The following is a 6,000-nucleotide window of genomic DNA, read 5'->3' as shown; positions in this document are numbered from 1 at the left end:
CGTTGTTTGATTTGCACAATCAATTTTCTTCTAGACCTTACTTATGTATGAACTGATTTAGGCGCGAGTGTGTGACCTACTAGAATTGCTCCTGTCCTTTAAAGGTATTTGGACACAAATTTAAAGTTTATATTTTCTCTATAGTATAACAACTTATATATTGTAAATAGCATTTCACACAAAAATTAATACAAAATCTTATTTCATTTAACAGTTATTGAAATTTCTAAATTTTGGAGGGTTTGACTGGCACATTTTAAATCTATTCTTACATCTTAGGAACCATGTCAACATTATTCGATGAAATCAATTATGATTATGATTATGAAATATATGGATATAACGAATAGTATTCATGTCAAAAATTCATTAAAGAATATAAAATAGGAGCAGAGCAAACAGGGATTTCCAAAATATCATAGGTGGGATCAGGTGCCATGGTGGAGTGAGTATACATTGCCCACCAGTCACACCCGCCGTGTGCTGCTCCTTGTCATGAATGTATGTAACTGAGGGTAGTCTACTTGTTTTACATGTTATGATGAAATCACACCAAAACTGTATAAAATCAGTAAAGTTTTTCAAGTATTTTGCAAAAAAATTAATTTCAATAACATTTTACCTTGGCAACACCATTTATTGAAATCAAAAACTGAAAGGAGAATCGTATATCTTAATTTAAACTACCCGTTTTTCGCGTTATATTGAAATTAGGCTAAATTGTACAAGGAGTGTGATATTGATCTTTTGGTAACCATGTGTAATGTATTTTAATTTATGTTGATGTACGACTTATCTAGTAACGGAAATTTGGATTATCTACCCTAGCAGTATACAAAAATTACCGCCATGTCTGTTTGATACACTCAGCAATCTAAGCTATATTAATACAATACCAGAATACTACATGGTGCCAAAAGGAACTTGAAATGGCAACTCTTCCGTTCGATCAGCCCAGATTCTACTGACAAGCCGGAGATCTGTACCAAGAATTTTGTCGGTTCAGGCAACACCTGGATTTCATTTCCAAAGGGCCACTATCGAAATCTGATGCCAAACATAACGCAGAATGGATCGGTATGTGGAATGGACAAGAAGGTAGGGAATTGTACAAAACTTTTTTTTTAGAAAATGACGATGAAGACTACCCAAAGAAAATTCTGAAGAAGTTAGAGAACATTGTATGCCCCAAAGAAAACAAGTGAATGGCAGGATTCACACTTCACCAACGAACACAAAAGAGGCAAAACTTTTGATAACATTGTTAATGATCTCAAAATCTTAGCTATGGACTGTAATTACGCGGATTATAATGACATTTTGAATGACTATAATTAGAGGCGTCAGGCATAAGAAAGTGCAAGGGAGATTATTAGATTAAGGTCATAATATCACATTAAGAAAGCTATAGAAATTGGACAACAGTTTGAACTGTCACAAGCACAAGTCACATTATTAAGAGGAAAGGAAGTGTTGAAAACAGACTCTCATTCACAAACAAATACAACCAAAATCAATGTTCAACAAAACTGTTAAAAATGGAAGACCAAAAACCTAAAAATCAAGTGACAACCCAAATTGTTCAGGTTGCTGTTTGGGACACGAACAGGGAAAGTGTCCAGCACTAAGAACCTTTTGTAGTTATTGTAAACAGTGAAACCACTGAAAGAAAGTGTGTCGGAGGCGGCTGAAACTGATCAAAGTCAGCACGGCACAGCGAGATACAATCAGAGGAAGAGGAACTACTTACCATTAGTTTGTTAACGTCCGTCAAGTCCGGTCGAAATGACAATTGGGACGTTCGTCTTGGTATCAATGGTAAGCAGGTTCGCTGTAGGATGGACACAGGAGCACGGACTAACATACTTACATCGGCTAAAATTTGAAACTTTGCAGGATGCACACTGTGAGCTCCATCAAATCTCTTAAGTCATTCAGCAGCCATAAGATCAAACCAATAAGGTCAGTAACTCATCCAGTTGTTTACCATGTTCGTAAAACTATCAATCACTTTGAAGTGGTCCAGTTAGATAAAGAGAATATCATTAGTGGTGATACTGCAGGTACTCTTGGAATGGTATACGAGGCCGAACCTGATTCACAGATTCCGATATCAGCTGTGACTGAAAATACAGAAAGTACACGTGAACTACCCAGAGACAGTCCAGAACTCGTAGAAACTACAGGAATACTACCCGGTGAATACCATTCAGTATAGATGAATCCGTACTAGCAGTCATTAATTCCGTAAGGAAACTATCAGAAGCATTTATGCTAAGGGTAGTTGACAAGCTGAGAGGGATGGAAGCTAATGGATACTTCACAAAAGCAGACAAGCCAACAGAGTGGGTCAGCTCAATGGTAGACAGTGTAAAGGGAGAAAAAATACGCATTTGCATAGATTCAAGGGATTCAAATCACGCCATAAATCGGGAGCACCACCATTTGAAAACTATTGACGATGTCATATCAGCTATACCGAGAGCCAAGATATTCTCGGTTTTGGACGCCAAATCTGGATTTGTACAGATTCAGCTTGATGAAAAGTCATCGCACCTGACAACATTTAAACACACAATCGGAAGATAACATTGGCTCCGACAACCCTTCAGCATAAAATCAGCACCAGGAATCTAACAGAAGATCATGGACAACATGATATCCGGAATCAAAGGTGAGTCTGAAATCATAGGTGACATCCTCATTCCAGGTGAAACACACGAGGACCACGACTTCAGACTTAGAAAAGATATGGAACGGACAACAGACTTCAATCTGAAACTGAAATTGAAATATGCAAAACTTGTTAGTCTAGTGTGCCATACAAGGGCCATATAGTGTCGGACCAGGACTAAACCAGATCCGGATAAAATCAAGGCTATACTTACATGTAACATGCCAGCTACACGTGACAAGGCGGGTGTTAGCAGGTTCCTTGGACTTATACAGTTCTTGTCAAAATTCAGTCCAAACTTGTTTGAAGAATCCATCTCAAGTCTGATGTGGAATTCCAATGGAACCATAAACAGAGATTTAAAGACGTGTGTACCATGTCACCAGTGTTAGTTCTATTTGAAGTGAATAAACCGGTGAGATCGAGTATGATTCAATTAAAAACGGACTGGAACAGTCTTGATACAGGAAGGCTGTGCAGTAGCTTCTGGTTTAATGGAAACAGAGAAACAGTACGCACACATTTAGAAGGAAATGCAGGCTATAGTGTGCAGTTGTCAGAAAGGAACTATGATGTACATTTCAGACACTCTATGGAGGGCTTATAATTACCTAGACGTAAGCCGTGAAGAGGAGAAAGAGATAGCAGACATAATCTGTATGTTATCCATAACACCTGAGAAATACTCCGAAATCCAGAGATCAACAAAAAGTGAACTCGAAACTCTCATGAGCACCATTCAAACAGGATGGCCAGACACAAGAATGATTCTCCTTTGAAGTTTGACAGTACTTTGACTCAAGGGATCAGCTATCAGTTCTTGGCAGTATTATGTACAAGGGAGGTCGAATAGTCATCCCAACCAGCTTGCGGAAAGAGATGCTTAACCTTATACAAGTCTCACCTTTGGATAGTCAAGTCAAAGAGTCGTGCCAATGAAGTCATGCATTGGTCAGCCTTGAATGCTGACATAGAACAGGCCTAAAAAGTAACTGTCCTTCTTGTGTAGAGTATAAAAAAAAGCAAAATAGAGAACCTCTAATGCCAACACCAACTCCAGATCTACCATACACTCTTGTTTGATTTCAGAGGCAAGAAATACCTGATCGTGGTGGACTACTACTCAAAATACATTGACGCCGTAGAACTCAGATCAGAGACAACTACAGCCATATAGAAGCCATGAAAACAGTTTTTGCATGCCATGGACTTCAACGGAAATTCATGTTTGACAATGAACGTCAATTTAGCTAACTTTACTTCAACACCTCCTGCACTGAACGTGAGATTGAATATGAAAGAAGCGGCCCTCATTTCCAAAGCTCGATCGGCGAAGCTGAGAAAACAGTACAAATTCTTAAGAGCCTATGGACAAAATGTGACGACAAGCAACTTGCTCTGCTAGATTAAAGAACAACTCCCCTAGAAAACATTAATCTATCACCAGCTCAACTGTTGATGGGACGCAGACCTAAGAACACACTTCCAGCATCACAGGATCTACTGAAGAAAAGTACTGCAACACCTTAATGCCCGGAAAGCCAAGCAGAAATTTTACTATGACAGGAGAAGAAATGTGAAGGAGTTATCACCCCCTTTAACAATGAAACAATAGTCAGAATTGAAACACCTGGTTCAAAGTCCTTATCTCCTGGAATTGTCGTCGAGAAAACAGACAAACCAAAATCTTATCTAGTAAAAAGCAATTAAAGGGAGATGCTGTAGAAATCGTGTTCACCTCCCAAATCAAGCTACACATACCATGCATGTTTCATTTCTTTATTTAATTTATGGTGTGTTCAAACAAACTAAATAAATTCGTGGATATTTGATAGCTATAGGGCAGTACACGTATCATTTAAATTTTTAATCAAATATAAGTGCCACAAGTATCAAAAATGCATAATTTGGAATGTCTGAATGATGACATAAAAGGACATGCAACATGCTGATATCATGGACCTTGATCATGTCATGTGATAATGCCGATTTTCGATCAAAATATATATGTGAAGTGCATAAGAAGAAATCATTAATTAAAATAAAAGCAATTAAAATACAGTAATTAATGTTTTCAAAACTTTTTTTATTAAAGCCCTTTTCTAAAAAAATACAGTTTATTAGTTACATATATTGTAGGCACCATTATTCATATCCGGAGACTCAAAACGTTTTGGATCCATATCTTATGCATGCCCATTTTTGGAATTAAAGTAGATTATGCAAGCAACTTTTTATTGAATCATAAATTAAAGAATTCCTGATGAGAAATAAAAAAAAATGTTTAAACCTAATAAAAAACACAAATTAACACCACCAGGACGAACCGGTTGAGCAGGCCAATCCATTGAAAGACAGCTGTCCCAGTGAGCCTACCACAGAAAATACTGCTCTATTCAAGTAAGCGGGTAAACCCCCCAATGACAAAAATGCACTGCAAACCAGATCGGGACGAATCGTTAAACGACTTGAGAAACTTGACTTGTGAAGTGATTGTAAATAATTCTGTAAGTGACTTTTGATGTAATTTGCATCTAGTCAGCAGTTTGCATTGTGCTAAGGGGGATAATAATCCCCGTGCAGCTACCCGAACATAAGTTCTGCTATATTAGTAATTGTTTTTATTTGTTTTGTTTATTTTAAGTGTTCAAAACAAAATCAAAATTTTTGCTATGTACAATTAAAAGATTTAAACACATTTCTATGACCGGTACCTGTATATTAAATAAAACAAAAAAACTGTCTTTAATTGTAGGAGGGGAATGTAATGAACATGTTCTTTAATCTTAATACGACTTATCTATCAACGGAAATTGGGATTATCTGCCCCCCCCTGTATACACAATTTACTACCATGTCTGCATGCTATTGACCAGAATAAATTATGTTTAATACACTCAACAGTGTCTGTTAATACTATACCAGAATACTACACCACAGCAAAACATTCCTGGAAACCGATATATAGCGAGAATTATGTATCATAAAGTAGTCTACTGTGTATCACATTGTATTGAAACTAAACAAAAATTGTTGGAGGGGTAGCATTTAAAAAAAAAATGATTACGACGAAGAGACAGCTAGAAGGATGAAAGGAAACGTTACGACGAGTAGAGCTAAAGTGTTTCCTTTTTCTTGGAATGATTAGTGCACTTTTAATTGTTTTTGACTATGGTTCATGAAAAATTAAAAAGTGTTAATGGACGAACATTTAAAAAAAAGAGATAAATGGGGGGGAAAAATACGCATTTCCTTCATGAACACTTACTCGATTCTTTTCCTAAAATAAGCAATCTATATGAATACCCTTTAATCATAAAAATGAC

The sequence above is a fragment of the Saccostrea cucullata genome, unplaced genomic scaffold (assembly GCF_032062105.1).
Source record: "Saccostrea cucullata isolate Sc308-1 unplaced genomic scaffold, CSIRO_AGI_Scuc_v1 ctg2812, whole genome shotgun sequence".
NCBI classification, from domain to species: domain Eukaryota; kingdom Metazoa; phylum Mollusca; class Bivalvia; order Ostreida; family Ostreidae; genus Saccostrea; species Saccostrea cuccullata.
Note: the sequence above shows the minus strand (reverse complement) of the source record.